At 41.7% G+C, this 18852-nt stretch overlaps 1 long non-coding RNA gene across 1 annotated transcript; it reads left to right on the top strand.

Moving 5' to 3' along the window:
* Nucleotides 1-9299: 9299 nt before the first annotated feature.
* LOC117519489 lies at nucleotides 9300-15747 on the top strand. Its single transcript, XR_004563303.1, has 3 exons — nucleotides 9300-9310; nucleotides 15438-15442; nucleotides 15531-15747. It is a non-coding gene; the product is annotated as an uncharacterized LOC117519489 (long non-coding RNA).
* Nucleotides 15748-18852: the final 3105 nt, after the last annotated feature.

Below are 18852 nucleotides of genomic sequence, written 5' to 3'. Positions count from 1 at the left end.
GTAGTCTTACACACCTCTCTGCAGCTTCTCTCCCCCTGCCATCCCCTCATTACCCCATCCCCGTAGAGACGGTGCCTGCTCCCAGACTACCAATAACCAGCAAAAATCTATTTAAGCATAAAAATTAAAAAAGAAAAAATAATATAGCACCTTCAACTGCACCACAGACTAAAACAGTTAAATGTGGTCTGTTAAAGATTAGGTCTCTCTCTTCTAAGTCCCTGTTAGTAAATGATATAATAATTGATCAACATATTGATTTATTCTGCCTTACAGAAACCTGGTTACAGCAGGATGATTATGTTAGTTTAAATGAGTCAACACCCCCGAGTCACACTAACTGCCAGAATGCTCGTAGCACGGGCCAAGGCGGAGGATTAGCAGCAATCTTCCATTCCAGCTTATTAATTAATCAAAAACCCAGACAGAGCTTTAATTCATTTGAAAGCTTGACTCTTAGTCTTGTCCATCCAAATTGGAAGTCCCAAAAACCAGTTTTATTTGTTGTTATCTATCATCCTCCTGGTTGTTACTGTGAGTTTCTCTGTGAATTTTCAGAACTTTTGTCTGACTTAGTGCTTAGCTCAGATAAGATAATTATAGTGGGCGATTTTAACATCCACACAGATGCTGAGAATGACAGCCTCAACACTGCATTTAATCTATTATTAGACTCAATTGGCTTTGCTCAAAATGTAAATGAGTCCACCCACCACTTTAATCATATCTTAGATCTTGTTCTGACTTATGGTATGGAAATTGAAGACTTAACAGTATTCCCTGAAAACTCCCTTCTGTCTGATCATTTCTTAATAACATTTACATTTACATCACTTAGCCTGGAAAAAGAGTCTGTTGCTCTATAAAAAAGCCCTCCGTAAAGTCAGGTTTTAGAATTCATCATAGTACAGAAACAGCATTAGTGAAGGTTACAAATGATCTTCTTATGGCCTCAGACAGTGGACTCATCTCTGTGCTTGTTCTGTCAGACCTCAGTGCTGCTTTTGATACTGTTGACCATAAAATTTTATTACAGAGATTAGAGCATGCCATAGGTATTAAAGGCACTGCGCTGTGGTGGTTTGAATCATATTTATCTAATAGATTACAATTTGTTCATGTAAATGGGGAATCTTCTTCACAGACTAAGGTTAATTATGGAGTTCCACAAGGTTCTGTGCTAGGACCAATTTTATTCACTTTATACATGCTTCCCTTAGGCAGTATTATTAGACGGCATTGCTTAAATTTTCATTGTTACGCAGATGATACCCAGCTTTATCTATCCATGAAGCCAGAGGACACACACCAATTAGCTAAACTGCAGGATTGTCTTACAGACATAAGGACATGGATGACCTCTAATTTCCTGCTTTTAAACTCAGATAAAACTGAAGTTATTGTACTTGGCCCCACAAATCTTAGAAACATGGTGTCTAACCAGATCCTTACTCTGGATGGCATTACCCTGACCTCTAGTAATACTGTGAGAAATCTTGGAGTCATTTTTGATCAGGATATGTCATTCAAAGCGCATATTAAACAAATATGTAAGACTGCTTTTTTGCATTTACGCAATATCTCTAAAATTAGAAAGGTCTTGTCTCAGAGTGATGCTGAAAAACTAATTCATGCATTTATTTCCTCTAGGCTGGACTATTGTAATTCATTATTATCAGGTTGTCCTAAAAGTTCCCTAAAAAGCCTTCAGTTAATTCAAAATGCTGCAGCTAGAGTACTGACGGGGACTAGAAGGAGAGAGCATATCTCACCCATATTGGCCTCTCTTCATTGGCTTCCTGTTAATTCTAGAATAGAATTTAAAATTCTTCTTCTTACTTATAAGGTTTTGAATAGTCAGGTCCCTTCTTATCTTAGGGATCTCATAGTACCATATCACCCCAATAGAGCGCTTCGCTCTCAGACTGCAGGCTTACTTGTAGTTCCTAGGGTTTGTGGGAGTAGAGTGGGAGGCAGAGCCTTCGGTTTTCAGGCTCCTCTCCTGTGGAACCAGCTCCCAATTCAGATCAGGGAGACAGACACCCTCTCTACTTTTAAGATTAGGCTTAAAACTTTCCTTTTTGCTAAAGCTTATAGTTAGGGCTGGATCAGGTGACCCTGAACCATCCCTTAGTTATGCTGCTATAGACGTAGACTGCTGGGGGGTTCCCATGATGCACTGTTTCTTTCTCTTTTTGCTCTGTATGCACCACTCTGCATTTAATCATTAGTGATCGATCTCTGCTCCTCTCCACAGCATGTCTTTTTCCTGGTTCTCTCCCTCAGCCCCAACCAGTCCCAGCAGAAGACTGCCCCTCCCTGAGCCTGGTTCTGCTGGAGGTTTCTTCCTGTTAAAAGGGAGTTTTTCCTTCCCACTGTAGCCAAGTGCTTGCTCACAGGGGGTCGTTTTGACCGTTGGGGTTTTACATAATTATTGTATGGCCTTGCCTTACAATATAAAGCGCCTTGGGGCAACTGTTTGTTGTGATTTGGCGCTATATAAAAAAATTGATTGATTGATTGATTGATTATGAGAACATTTTGGAAACCAAAAAAAAAACAGTGAAAATCAGGCATGGAACACAAAGGTCATGGTGAGCACAATAACAGGCTCACAATAATTTTTCACGCCAGGGGATGTCATAGGAACTATGAAATTCCTATTGTGCCTCCACACAGATCGATTTGCGTAATGCGGGTCGCTCAATTCAAGGACTTCCCAAATGCCTCAGATTTGCACCATCTGCTGGACAAAAAGGTTTACAGCACCTGGTATGGTCAGGCAGCCTCCCACCCATCTACCCATCAGACCCAGCTCTACATAACTTCTCAGATAAGACAAGACCTGTCAAAGGTGCAAGGGTGTGAATACTTTTGTATATGTGATTTTTTTTTTAAAGTTTTTTATTTTTAATAAATTTGCAACAATTTAAAAAAAAATCACATTGTCATTATAGGGTGTTGTGAGTAGAATTTTGAGGAAAACAATTAATTTACTCCATTGTGAAATAAGGCTGTAACATAACAAAATGTGGAAAAAGCAAATCGACGTGAATGCTTGGACTCATATTAACCTGTAGAAACATCTCAAGGATGATCAGTGGAAACAGGATGCACCTGAGCTCAATTTTGAGCTTAATGGCAAAGGCTGTGAATACATATTGATTTATTAGATTTTTTTTTTTTTTTTTTTTTTTTTTATTATTATGTGTCCTGGTGATTTGTCCGTGTCGTGGTCTGTCTGTTTGTCATCTTTGTGACTGGTCCTCTGTCTGTGCCTCTATGTGTTTTGTCATTTTCCTGTGTTCGCCTGTTTTTCATGTTGAGTTTCCCCCAGTTTGCACTCTGTTCACTTTTGAGTTCACTGTTAATTTTCTGCATGTGTTCCCTTGATTTAATTTTTTTTTTCCTGTTGTAGCTTGCTTATTGATTGCCTCTTTATGTATTCTTAGTTCTTGGTGTTAAGTTTTCCCTGATTTTGCACTTTGCACACTGTTGAGTTCTGTGTTTGTTTTTGCCTCATATACTTGGATTTGTGTTATGGTTTTGTGATTTTCTTTGTCTTAGGTTACGTTTTGTTATCATTATATTTTGTTCTTAATCACTCCTCGTTGTCCGTTTAGTTATGAGTCACCTTTGGTTTGCTTTGTCACGTGCCTTTCAACCTTGTCAGCCCTCTCACACCAGCTGTGTGTTTGTTAATCAGTTTGTTTGTGCTTTTAAGCCACACCTTTCGCACGATTGTTACCCAGTTGTTTCACATTGGTCCCTCATGCTGTTCGTCTTTGTTCATCTTGAGATCATTTGTCACACCGTGCTTTCATCTGTGGTTATTTTTTATCTTTCCTTTGTACTTCCAGTTTGGATTCTGTTGTGTTTTTTGGTTTGGACTCATTTTTATGCCTGTCCTTGCACCTCATGTTGTTTGACACAGTTAGATTAATAAATCACCTTGGTTTTTGCAATTTACCTCCTGCCTCATTGCTGCCTGTGTATTGGGTTCATCTTAACATTGTTAACTGCAATATAAACATTTGCTAGGAACAAGGAGCACTAGAAAGTTATCACAAGAATGTGATATGTTTATTTAAAAATTGCTTTACCCGAGACTTGAACTGGGGTTTGTATGTGACTATTATCCATTCTTAAGCCCCGTTTACACAGTGCCGGTAAGAGCTCCCGGAAGCATCCCGGAAGAGTTTTTGGCTCCTCAGGGCCGTCTTAGGGATCACACGCCGTTGTTAACGCCGGCGCTAGGTGGCATGGCTTAGTTCCGGCTTTACCGGGAATCGTCGAAAAAATTATTCAACATGTTGAATAATTCCGGGAGAGCTCCCGGAGAAGACCGGAGAATTCGCATGATGACGGAGACAACGCGAACAATGGCGTTTGATACTTTTTAATCACCGTTTCATCCTTTCTCTTCCTGTAGTGCCGCAGTTTACACCGCCGTTATTCAGCAGCTGGCATTGTATCCATAATCAACGGCGTATAGAATGGCGACAGAGGAGGTCAAAACGGCGGCGCTAGTGGACAGTACGCCATTCTATACGCCACCTCCCGGTTAAAACGGCGTTCCAGTATAAAAAGTATAAAAAGAAGAAGAAACAGAAGAAGAAGAAGAAACAGAAGAAGAAGAAACAGAAGAAGAAGAAGAAACATAATAATAATAATAATAATAATAAAAATATGATCCTGGAGTAACGCAGGATTTACCCTGTTTGCCTGGGTAAAAACCTGGGTATTAACCAGCTGTATACAGGGCTTTATCGGCATCAGCAGAACACCGCCGTTCCCACCCGCGTCTTAACCTGCGATTGTAAGGGATAGAACTGGGTATTAACCCCCGTTGCCTGACGTGTGCCGGATGCTATGGCGTCAAAACATCGCTTTATTTGGCGGATTTAGCGGCGTTTTATCCGCCTATTTGCAGATAGTACAGCGGTCAAAACGCCGGCAAAGTGCTCCACCCCTTTCCACCGTGAAAACAGCCGGAACTACCGCGAACTTCCGTCTACGTACTACCGGCCGACTAAACCGTCTATGTGTAAATGGGGCTTTACACGAACAAACATACTGAAATAAAACAAATTCAACAATACATGTCTATCTCGGCTTTCAGTGCTTACCAGTGGAGTGAGTATAAAAGAACTTGTGGAGAGCTGGACATGTCCCAACTTGTCCTCTAACACTCTGAAACGGAGGTGTTCCTTTGTCTCGCTTCATCAGCGAATCGGTCGTGACGCGCGAAGCTTCCGCGCGGCTTTGCATGACAAAATCTCTTGTTAAAAGTGAAATCTGCCGGAAAATGGCTGATGTCCAGGTCTTGTGATAACCAGAGAAAGAGCACACGATGGTCTCGTATCCACAGAGCCATCAGCTTAGAAATGATCCAGTGGTTTGTGCCGCATCGTCGCAGCTCGCAGCGCGGCGCACCGACTGTCCTTTAAAGGGGTCCTTAAACCTGTAGTTAAAGTCCTTATTCTCTGTGAAGCCCGTAAAATTTTCACTGAAAGCCAGATAAATTTTTCGAATGGTTTCCAGGTGCCAGTCTCTAACAGCTTCTGAAAAAATTCTGATGGAAAAAAAGTCCTTTTCATTCCGCCATTTCCAGACAATGAAAATCCGACGAGGGGGCGGGACCACTCCTTCCACAAGGCGTGCTCACAGGCGAATGACGTCACCGACAGGCGTAGAAAAACTCACGCATGCGCACGAGGGTTCAAGCATGTCTGACGTAAAAACATATGAATGAAATCCATATAGTTTTTGAAAAAAATAAAAAGGTACGATACTTTATGGACAGACCTCGTACATGTTCAAAGGTAGCCTATTTGAGGGCATTCTGACAAATGACTGCCATTTGATGGCCACAGTGGATTGTTGAGTCACTGATGGATGTAGAATTTTGATTATAAAACATTTTACAATGAACTAACACAGCTGTCCTTAATAAGGGAAATCTTTCTGTTGCGTTGCCATCTCGTGATTATTGCTGACATTGTCACATGTGGTGACCAGACAAAGGCCTGTTGGCTTGATGACTAATTTGCAGAATGTGATGTAACAAATTGTCCTGGTAGCTATATGTTAATTACTGAATGGGCTTCCCCTGAGAAATTTGTCTGGAGCCATCCCTGTCACTTTATCTGCTTCCCATGGTCTCCATTTCCCTCCAACTTTCTCTTTGTGTGTTTCAATATCTACACCTCCTCTTGATAATAAAAAAATCTTTTTTTAATGGACTCCTCACTGCAGTTGCATACTGTACCGTATTTAAACTACCCAACATCACAGTTCATGCACAACCCACACCTTAACGGTAACTCTTAAGACCCCCTTCAGACTGGTGCTGGAAATCCAGATTGAGCTAGATTCAATCAGGATTCCTTTCTAGCCAACAGCATTCAGGCCTGGTTTTCAAATCCGGCTCATCCCACACACACAAACTCAAATTCATTCCAAACTCAAGCTATGTATGCGTGTGAATCTGGATGTCAGCGCACAGGTGTGTGTGTGTGTGTGTTACTGAAAAATGTTGTAGACACTCAAGAATTTAGATAACAATATAGTATTACATTGAATTTTCTTCAAGTGTCAACAGGAACTTTAATTTAGAAAGACAAAAGGCCTTCTAATGTTTACATCATATATATATATTTTGATACTTATTATTTGATATTGCTGCTTTTCATTCTTACTTGCCTGCACTGATTTTGGAGTTGTCTTTTAATCTTGTTGTACATTGTATAATGACAATCAAAGGCATTCTATTCTATTTTCACACACACACACACACACACACACACACACACACACACACACACACACACACACACACACACACACACACACACACACACACACACACACACACACACACATTTGTGAACATGAAAAACAGGACCATATTCTGTGTCTTGGACCTTTTCACTTTTTCAAAGGTGTCCTGGTCTTCCAGCTCTTTCAGGAGCCTGGCTTCTTGCACTTCCTGTTGTCTTCTGCTGGTGTTCTTCTGGTCTTCCAGTTCTTTCAGGAGCCTGGCTTCTTGCACTTCCTGTTGTCTTCTGCTGGTGTTCTTCTGGTCTTCCAGTTCTTTCAGGAACCTGGCTTCTTGCGTTTCCTGTTGTCTTCTGCTGATGTCCTCCTGGTCTTCCAGTTCTTTCAGGAACTTGGCTTCTTGCTTTTCCCATTGTCTTCTGCTGGTGGCCTCCTGGTCTTCCAGCTCTTTCGGGAACCTGGTGTCTTGCTCTTCTTGTTGTCTTCTGCTGGTGGCCTCCTGGTCTTCCAGTTTCCTTTAATACCTTTCTTGTGTGGCTTTCAGGTTTTTATTGTAATCTTCCTTCAGTGCTGCCAGGTCTTTCTGGAAGTGATTCCAGTTCCTTCTTCAGATTCACTTCGCCCTGTCTCAGCTCGATCAACTCGTCCTCATGAGCTTTTGAGACAATGCTTGTTTTCGCACCTAAGAGCACAAATAGGTGGTCCAAATTATTACAAGAAAAGACATTTAACCTGTGTGCACAACATCAGGGGGTTCTACTTACTGTCCCGGACGGTGAATGTGACATTAGCCGCCTGTGGTCCCTTCCTTGCTTCTACAATATCAAATTCCAAAGTCGCTCCATCTGCCAGACTGCTGAGGTATTTGTGGGGATCGCTACTTCCGATGGCAGTATAATGAACAAATATGTCCTCGCCTGTATCGCTCCTTTTAATAAAACCGTATCCATCCTTAAAATTGAACCACTTGACTGTGCCTGAGACCTTTGTTGCAGTGATTTTGCAGCCTCCTGAAGGTGTGTCTGTCAGGTTGGATGGATTCTTCACAACCACCTCAGATTGTTGAATCTCGGCCTCCATGTTCATTATTTCTTACAGTTCCTAAGAGTTTCTCAACTAAGTTTTTCTGATTTTGTTTCTTTGCAATGTCATTTGAGTGGAACAGATGAATACTGTTTGTTTATTCTAATAAGATAAAACAAAAGCACAGCCTTTGGTTTTATTAATGACACAACATCACAGTAACATCACGTTTTGTGTTAGCAAATTACTGCAAATTAATGCCTGAAGACTCATAAGTGTAGAAAACTTTGTTGAGCAAATCTGCTCAGTTTGCAAACCAGAGCAAATTGAGGATATTTTTCTCTTTGTATCTTACTCAAAATAAACTGTGAAAACTGTTCTACACTTTGGGCCCTGTCTGTTAGTTTATGGGTCAACCATAACAGAGAATGACTGTGGGTTAGAATATAGTTTTTACAAAATCAGAAAAAGTTAGAAAATTTGAACAATACTTCTGCATCTGGTGCAGTAGCACAAATCAGATATGGTCCAGGTCCCATTCAGGAATAATTCTGATTCTGTATGAAGTTTTCCTTTTGGCTATGTCATTCTGAACTTGCTCAGTCCATGAAATGGGACAAAGTGTGGCTCAACCAGCTAGTATTAATAGTAGTAGTAGTAGTAGAGTGTGTCCCCCAGTATAAAAGGTGATCTTGGCTTCACAAGCAACAATGGCCATCACCACCCTGTGGCTGACAAGCAGGGTTCACAATAGGCATGTAACTCTCATCACTGACAACAATTCGATATGGACCTCGATACACTAGCAGCGATACGATACATATAGCGATATATGACGATATGATTTACCCTTGTTTCCGATGCGATGCGATTTGATGGAGATTCAATTCCTCACAATGCGATACAATGCGATTTGGTGCAATACAATTAATGATGGGCATTGATAAGATTTTATCGTTTTCAATTCCATTATCGATTCCGCTTATCGATCCGATTCTTTATCGATTCCCTTATCAATACCGCTTGTGAATTTTCTGTGAATTAAAAGTATGTTTTACAGGTTTTCTATGTCAACAACATTTTATTGAGTCTTAAAGTAAATAACTGTGAAATTGGTCACTGGATCCTTGATCTCTGGACATAAACAGAAATAGACAAAATCTGTAGTTTTTGTCGAAAGCACTTCCTTTCAGATTTTAATGACACAAACGTAACTCCATAGACTCTGAGCTGAGGTCTCACCCGGCTGCACTGCACGTCAAGATGTAATTAATAAAAAACAGAGGATGTCTCATTTTGGGAGAAAAAAAAAGGCTTTGGTCGGTTGTCGTTTATTGTTAATTATAATGTTTGGAAAGTGGTGTCATTTGATTTAAAATGGTGATTCGCTCTGAAATTATTAATTCCAACTGTAATCTGTGCAGCTCTTTGGAGCTGTGCACTTAGTCCCACAAAACATAATATTATCAGTATTATTATTATTTCCATTACCTGATGGACAACTTCAGTTTACGCACGGCTGGTGCTCACGGCAGAGAAACATCGTGTAAAACTCCGGTGTGGAACAGAGGACAATTCTCGTTTGTTGCCCACAAGAGTCCCAATTTGTGACTTTAATCCACACAAAGGTGACTCATGATCAAGGTTGGGTAGGATTACTTTGAAATGTAATCCAAAAGTAATCAAATTACAAGTAATCCAAATGTATGTACATACATACATGTAATCCACATGTATTCTTTCAAAGTAATCCTACACAACCCTGCTCATGATTGACATCTTTAAATGGCTTTGAGAGGGGTTAATGAAGACATTGCTGACCTGCCACTGAAAGTGAAGCAGAGAACCAGCGAACAGCGGGTCAAAGCGCTCCTTCGTGCTTCAAGCAGACCTGCTGCAGTCTGCAATCAACGTAGACAAATGATCATTTCCCGATAAACACCCTCAAAAACAACAGCCGCTCCGGTGTCCCGAACTGAAGGGCTGATAAGTGATTCATTAAGCAAAAAGCTTATTGATGTCAACATTTTTGTTGTGGTAGAAATGTGCTCTCTGGCTTCCGTCCGTGGTGCATTCAATGTGCATTGGAAAAAAATCGATGCAAGCAGGCAGCGCCTGATCCATTGCGATTCAACCCGTCAATTGAATCGATGCACTCGCATCACACGTTTGTGTCTAGATGCTGATTCGTATTGATTAATCTCTGCATGCCTACTTCACAAGCAACCTCAGAGACCTGTCTGTCATGATTTTAAAAGATGCCAACTTGGACTAAACTAGTGGGTTCTCTGGCACTCACCTAAGTTGCAGAATCAATGACTGACTCTATTAATCTTTTGCATGTCCTCCTTATTGCAGGGGGGGGGGAGACGACTGCTGTCAAGAAAAGTTATGCGGATAGACTTGCCCTTTAAGGTGACTCTATACCTGAAACTGCACTGCAGCTGGATGGCGGGACGCGTGCTAATTATGGCAATGCACCAGGTTCACCACAGTTGCTCATTTCCACCCACAGCCAAAGGACGAAGCCCACTGCAGCGTTGTCTTTGAGGAGAATGAGCAGCCTGTCCCCTCTGCATATTTGTTTTAAAGGAGAACTGCTCGTCCACATCACTCTCCCCTTGGTGCCTTCTCCCGAGGAGAGGAGTCGCTCCGATCCCGTCATCCTTTTTATTTAAAGGACACAAAGGAGAGCGGATGTGAGAGTGTGACCCCTCCAGATCATAAATTTGATCCCCAAGCTGGAAGTTTAATATGTCCTTTTATTATGTGCTGCAATACAGAACATGAAGCAAAACTCTCTGCCATGTGCAAACTGCAGTTTCTTTTCAACAATCCGGGGAAATGATTCACTGAATTTCATTTGTCAAACAATAGAAAACATGATTGTAGGAACCATTTCCGTGTGCGCAAAGCCAAAGAATGACTGAGGCTAAATTGATACGTATGTATTTAGAAAAATAGTTTTTTTTTTTCACCTTTGTAAAACCTTTTAAAAAGCATTTTTTTAATTCAATCTCAGTCCTACATAAAAATACATATTATCAAGCACTATCAAAAGCATACTAAAGCAACCATGTCAAACCCCATTTTTCTTGTCTCCACTTAAACACTGAAATAGAGCTTCTTTAAATCTTCATCTTGGAAGGTCTTTTGCAAAAGCTCCATTTTTAGTGACCTGAACCCCAGTTTGCATGTGGACAAAATACAAAAACGCATGGAAAAGGCTATGAATTACAAAATGCCCACATACATGTGGACACAGCCTTATTTTCACATTTCTGTTTTGCTTAACTTTACAGAGTTAAATGATAACTCAGCCACATGGGGTGTGCAGCCAGTACACTCCGAGTGCCGGTCCCAAGCCTGGATAAATGAGTAGGGTTGCATCAGGAAAGGCATCTGGCATAAAAGAACCCCCCCCCCCCCCCCCCCCAAAAAAAAACAAAAAAAAAAAAAAAAACATGCAGAGTACCAATTGAATTTCCATACTGGATCGGTCGAGGCCTGGGTTAACAATGACCGCCACCAGTGCCATTGCCCAACAGGATGCTGGCAAAAATCGGACTACAGCCGAGTGAAGAAGAAGAAGAGGAGGAGGAGTACATGTCCACAGACAGCAAGAGAGGAGGAAAACTAGAAGGGTGGAAGTGAGAGTCAGGACTTTGAATGTTGGCAGTATGACTAGTAAAGGGAGAGAGCTGGCTGATATGATGGAAAGGAAAAAGGTAGACATACTGCATGTACAAGAGACCAAGTAGAAGGGAAGTAAGAGCAGGAGCATAGGCGGTGGGTTGAAGCTGTGGCATCATGAAAATTCAGTAAGGTATACCTTCTATTATACATTCCAAATCTAAGGTAGAACTCTAGTACTCTTAAATATTAAAAAAGAGAGAAAGAGAAAAGTAAGAGGAAGAAAGAAGAAGGGACAGAGCCACCTAGGTGCCTGGTCTTGAGAACCAGGGATGGTAGGTTTAAAAGCTTTTTAATCCCACGGGAACTCTCCCTACTCAAACAGGGCAGTAAACAACAAATACAAAAAATATCATAACTACATAATATTATAGGAGTTAGTACCTGAAACCTAAATGTTTCTACAGAAAAAGATTGAAATAAACATCTACCTAGTCTGTAGACATGTTGTAAAACAAAGTTATGGCTAATAGGCTAAGATATAAAGCTGGTTATGTTATTATAGAAACAAAAGCTATGATATAATATGTATTGGGTTCCTATCTAAAGTTCACCCTGCTAGCTAAGTTATGGATAGTTACTATAGAAAGACAACTTCTGTACTCTACATGCTTTCTAATGGAAACCCCAAACTTAGATACTATCTATTGATATCTATTAAAGAACCGTTTAAACTGAAGAACCATTAAAAATCTACATCATGTAAGAGTATAAATCCTGAAAGTTGGCTAACTATAGCCAGAAGAGCTACCGTAATTTATCCTATAACTAGCCTAGCATGCCTTGCTAACCAAAAAGCTAAATAAAGCCAATAACTAGAGTATATAGCACAATAGTTTCGCTACACCCTACAATAACGATCGTAACAACCAATACATATACAGTGGTCCCTCGTTTATCGCGGGAGTTACGTTCTAAAAATAGCCCGCAATAGGCGAAATCCGCGAAGTGGCCAGCGTTATTTTTTACAATTATTATAGACGTTTTAAAACTGTAAAACCCCTCACTACACACTTTATACACTTTTCTCAATCAGGCATGAACATTTTCTCACTTTTCTCTCGTGTGTAAACACTCTCAAAGTTCAAACCTGAGTAGAAAAATAAGACCAACCTGTTTTCAGGCCCAAACATTTGTTTGAGAAATAAAAATAGAACATTTTCCTATAAATAATTATGATGGCTTTTAGAACTGACGAATTTAATTTTAATGATCAACGTACAAGGTTGGACACATAAGAAATTATTAATAGTGACTGACCAGTATTTCACAGTTCCTCTGATCGCGCCCCTTCGTCCTGGCGCCGCTGCGCTATCACGTCGTTTTCCACTGACTCACACCTCGCTGCAGGTGTCTTTTTCCGAGTGTAGAACACAGTTATGGGTAGTTGTTGGCGCTCTTTTTTCTTCTGGGCGAGAAGATTCTTATAAACAGACATGCAGAACACAATGCGCATGCTCTCCCTTCGCGGTGTCGAGACCGGCTGCTTGATGAGGCCGCAGAACACAATGCACTGTAAAAAAAAAAGCATGCAAAATTGGACTAAAAAAAATCCGCGAAACAGCAAGGCCGCGAAAGGTGAACCGCGTTATAGCGAGGGACCACAGTAACAACAAATGTAAAAAGTGTCTATTAACGTTAACAAACTGAACCGGCTATGTTGTTAGCTATGACAGACAGTGCTGCAGCTGGCTCGATAATCTAACGTTAGCAGGCATGTCATGGTGTGGATAGGAAGAGAAATGGTGATGGGTCATTTTAAAGGAAGAGTATATTAAGAGTGTGTTGGAGATTAAGCGAGTGTCTGACAGCGTGATGAGTCTGAAGTTGGAAATTTAAGGGGTGATGGTGAATATCATCAGTGCATATGCTCCACAGGTAGGTTGTGAGATGAAGGAGAAAGAAGATTTCTGGAGTGTATTAGATGAGGTGGTGGAGAGTGTGCCCAGGCATGAAAGAGTGGTGATAGGAGTGGACTTCAATGGGCATGTTGGTGAAGGGAACAGAGGGGATGAAGAAGTAATGGGTAGATATGGTATCAAAGACAGGAATTTGGAAGGGTAGATGGTAGTTGAGGTTGCAAAAAGGATGGAAATGGCTGTGATGAATACCTACTTTAGTCAATTGAAGATGGTGCTGCAGATGGCCGCCTTGGTACTGCCCTCTCTCATACTTTGTGTGGTTTTTTTTTTTTTTGCTCTCTGCTCTTTTTCTTGGTCTCTTACACCAGAGATGAGCTCATAAACATTGGACTGTCATCTGTTGGAAATTTTTCAACAGTTTTCACTGAACCAGGGAGTTTTACAGATGTTTTGGTTGGAGGAGTAGCAGCTCTGTATGAAGTTTACAGGGGGAAGCAAGTGAGCATCCTCATGAAACTGAGGCAGAGGGGATTACACACTGCACTCCCCTCTATTCACTTCGCGAATCTACACTCTCTGTCGAACAAGAGGGATGAATTGCTGCTCCACAACAGGAAAACTCAGACTTTGGCAGATTCGCCACATTGTGTTTCACTGAAACCTGGCTCAGTGGACATATCCCTGACACCACTCTGCACCCACCTGGCTTCCAGCTCCTGTGAGTGGGCCCCAAATGGAGCTCTCTGGGAAGATGAGAGGAGGCAGATCATGCTTCTATAGTTGGTGTACAGATATCACAGTGTTGAAGAGGATGCGCAGCCCACAGCTGGAAACTTTTTTCAGAAACTGTCCTTTGTTCTGTTTACCGAAGGAGTTCTCCTCGTTTATGCTTGTTGGTGTTTACATCTTACCTCAGGCGTGCATAACGGAGGCGCTGCAGCAGCTCTCTGACCAGATCACAGACATGGAGAGGAAATATCCAGACTCCCTGCACATCATTCTGTGGGATTTTAAGAGCAAATCTCAGCCACGAACTCTACAAACACAGACAGCACATCACATGTCCCACCAGGGACGCAAATATTCTTGACCATTACAACACCACAATAAAGGACACCTATCGCTCTGCTCCCCGTGCAGCTTTGGGACTCTCTGATTACTGCCTGATCCACCTCATTCCTACCTACAAGCAGAAATTAAAACCTGCAAAGACTGTAGTGAAGACTGTAAAGGCCTCCTGACACTTGCACAACTTTGATACATGCACTTGCATGCACTGTGCCGTGCAGGAGAGTAAACGTGTCATTAAAGGGTGTACACTGAATGTGAGAGGGGTGCCAGCACATGCAATTGTGCAAAGAGAATTATGAAATGTTCAAAAAATCTTTCACGCATAAATGTTGTGCAACAAACATGAAGTGGTAGTGAAGGTTGTGCGATCTACTCACCAACACTACGTGCAGCTCGTCAAGTCTTGTAAAGAAGAAGTGAACAGAGCGAGTGATTGCGTTAGTGCACCGCATCAGAGCACAACTCGTCTGAACAATTATAACGAGATGTTAAATCTGTCATAAACATACTTTTACAGCTGCACACAAGAAGGCAAGAACATGCAACTGTTTTACCAAGCCATGACAAATAATTACCTTTTTAGATGGCTCCAAATGCTTTCTCCACCCCGTTTAGTGCGCGCATGAGAAAACATCAGCTGGAGTGCTCCTCTGTGATTCTGCAAGCGATTAGCGTTTTCAACAGCTAACTCAGACATAAAATGATTAATCCACTACAAAATAATAATTTTATTTATGCAGCGTCCAGTGCACAATGCGTGGCAGCCAGTGGTACAAAGCACGGCGTCCAGGTGTGAACACAGTGGGTGGGATCGTCACGACAATGTGCATGCAAGTGCGCAGATCAAAGTCGTGCACGTGTCAGGGCACCTTAAGTAAGTGCACAAATGAATCAAGGCAGGAGCTACAGGCCTGTTTTGACTGCACAGACTGGAGTGTCTTTGAAGCTGCATCTACAGACATTCATGGACTTTGTGACACTGTGACAGCTTACTTCAGTTTTTGTGAGGATCTGTGTGTGCAGACCAAAACTTTCTGCACATACAGCAGCAGCAAACATTTGTTTACTGTGAAACTGAGGCAGCTCCACCAGGCCAAGGAGGAGGCGACAGGCTCCTGTACAAGAAGGCCAGAAACACATTGACAAAGGAGAGCAGAGTAGCAAAGAGGAGCTACTCTGATAGGTTGAAAAAACAATGCTCAGCCAACGATCCTGTGACAGTGTGGAGAGGTCTTCAGCATGCCACCAACTACAGGAGACCATCCCTTCACCCTGTGGGGAACCCCAGACTGGCTGAGAAACTGAACCTGTTTTACACCAGGTTTGAAAGACACCATCTCACACACCTCAACCAGGCAGGAGGAGAAGAGGGAGGCCAAAGAGGAGGTTCGTGGATGTGCTGAGGGAGGACGTGCAGGAAGTTACAGAGGACAGGGTGAGATGGAAACGACTGATCTGCTGTGGTGACCCCTAACACGAACAGTTGAAATAAGTAGAAGAGACTATTAAAGGATAGTTTCTCAGTCAGCTGTATGCTGAGCTAACTCAAACGTTAGCTTGGATATCCACTGTGATAACACTAACCTGATAAACCACTGAGCAAACAATAACCACTGACCATTGCTATGAATTTAGCTTTGACTTGGTTTGATTTGGTTTTAAGTTCCTTTAAAGTCTCCCTTGTTTCACTCGGGGTCACCACAACAGATCAGAGGGAGAACCTACATGTCGATTTGGCACAATTTTTACGTCAGATGCCCTTAATCTTGCTCCCCACTGCATTTGGGTGCAAGATAGCAAGATAATTCTGCACTGGAAACAAGCACACTTAACCTCTTAACCACCACCCCTTGACTCTAAAACCTTGAAAGACAAACATAAAAAGCAAGAAGCTCAACATGTTCTAGCTAGCATAAACATAAAGGCTCCCAAAAAGGTTAAGTATGCCAAAAACAAGATGTACATAAAAAATTAAATGAACAAATAAAATTAAACGGAAGTTTCCATTCAAAGTACAGAAATTATTATATAAAATAATAAACAAAACACATGGAAATTTTTATTTAAAATTTAATGACTGAATTTATGCTTGCTTGATTGAACTTCTGCTCAAGGTGATGCTTGTTGTCTTTGAGTGATGTACCGTTTCGCTTGTTGGATTTAGCACATACACTCCAATGGGAACAAATGTATGATTTGAGCCTTTACAAATGTTTTTGTCAGTTAAAACTTACTTTATAAAGTTATCTGACTTAAAGTTAGCTGACCTACATTTAATGTAAGCTCACTGATCCCCTAATGGTTTTCAAAGTTAGCAACAACAACAAAGAAAGTTAGCTTCACTCATTAGCTGCTACCTGATTAGCTCACTTGTGGCCACCACTGATTTTATTTTACATAAAACACACAGATATGTTAATAACTATGCTAAACTATTTTAAGGTTCTGTAAAAAGGGGTGTTATTTTCTTCTTGATTCTTAACTGTGTAAATGTGACCATTATAAAAATTTTAACTTGCCATTTTTAAGATGTAGTCAGTAAAACCTTTAGTTAATTTGCAGTTAAGCTATAAACAAGGTTTTTCAGCACACTTAAGCCTCATTTCCACTGAGTGGTCCAGGTCAGTATGACACAGTATGGAACACTATTTTGTGTGTTTCCCCATTCAGAATTAGGGATGGGTACCAAAATAACCTATCTGTACTGTACCACTTCTTTGGCACCCTTCATTTGGGGTACCAAAATAATGGAACGTAACAAAAAGCTAAAGCTACACTACAAAGCATCAACTAATAGTAATAACATTAAAATATATCTTTATTCAGGATGGTCTGCATAAATACAGAGGTGCAGTATATCAACAGACCTCACGTGACCATTTATACAGTGTTAAAACCATTGACACACTGAGTAAATATAAAGTCTTAATCTTGCCTCTTGTGTCATTTCAGCCGGATTCATCATCACAGCCTGATGAAAACTGTTGCCCACATAAGACACCGTTTTTTGGAACACAACATCTGAAAATACTTTAATTCCTTATCATGGAAATTACTGAAGAAACGCCACATTTTTAAAGAAGTCCCTCTGTGTTTGTCTGCTTCGAGTGTGTTTCATAGTGTGAACCAGAGGACGCCAGCGCTTTGTCCCGCCAACAAGAGGAAAAAAAAATCACTTATTTTAAAAGCTGAGAGCGTCACAGTGCTCCATTTAATCACGTCACATTGCATTGCGTTGGCACCACACCTGTGGTGAATGCTGCCATTCACAACATACAAGGTCTATTAGAAAAGTATCCGACCTTATTATTTTTTTCAAAAACCATATGGATTTGAATCACGTGTGATTGCGTCCCTGAACCCTCGTGCGCATGCGTGAGTTTTTCCACACCTGTCAGTTGCATTATTTGCCTGTGAGCAGGCTTTGAGTGAGGAGTGGTCCACCCCCTCGGCGGATTTTCATTGTCAGGAAATGGCGGAATGATTTGGGCTTTTTTTCCTTCAAAATTTTTTCAGAAACTGTTAGAGACTGGCAGCTGGAAACCATTCGAAAAATTTATCTGGCTTTCGGTGAAAATTTTACGGGCTTCACAGAGAATAAGGACTGTTACTACAGCTTTAAGGACGGCTTTAAGGACGCTCGGCACGCCGTGCTCCGTGCCGCCATCGAGAGCCACAAACCACCGGATCATTTCTAAACGGATGGCTCTGTGGATCCGAGACTGTCGTGTGCACTTTCTCTGGTTATCACAAGAGCTGGACATCAGCCATTTTCCGGCAAATTTCACTTTTAACAAGAGATTTTGTCATGGAAAGCCGAGCGGAGGTTTCGCGCGTCACAACCAATTTGTTGATGGAGCGAAACAAAGGAACACCTCCGTTTTGGTCTCACAGGACGTTGCTGTGCGCCATGTGCCGTTCATTTCCAAACTGGACGCTGTGTTTTATCCGGGACGTCGTCTGACTAGCACAGGAATTGTGAAAAGACGTGGACATCAGCACTTTTTCGGCACATTGAGACAGCCGTGCGGAGGAATTCCGCGCATCGCGGCGGTGCCGCATGGCGCACAGCAACGCCGTGATGAAGCCTCACGGGACATGTTCTGGCATGTCCAGGCACATCCACAATTTCTCGGATAATCATTCGATGGAAAAACCACCGACAGCTGTCTGAACGCCATCTCAAAGCTGTCCTGTGAGACCAAAACGGAGGTGTTCCTTTGTCTCGCTCCATCAGCAAATGGGTCGTGACGCGCGAAGCCTCCGCTCGGCTTTCCATGACAAAATCTCTTGTTAAAAGTGAAATCTGCCGGAAAATGGCTAATGTCCAGCTCTTGTGATAACCAGAGAAAGTGCACACGATGGTCTCGGATCCACAGAGCCATCTGTTTAGAAATGATCCGGTGGTTTGTGGCTCTCGATG

This window comes from Thalassophryne amazonica, chromosome 10 (genome assembly GCF_902500255.1).
Source record: "Thalassophryne amazonica chromosome 10, fThaAma1.1, whole genome shotgun sequence".
Lineage (NCBI taxonomy): Eukaryota > Metazoa > Chordata > Actinopteri > Batrachoidiformes > Batrachoididae > Thalassophryne > Thalassophryne amazonica.
This window is presented reverse-complemented; position numbering and strand designations above follow the sequence as displayed.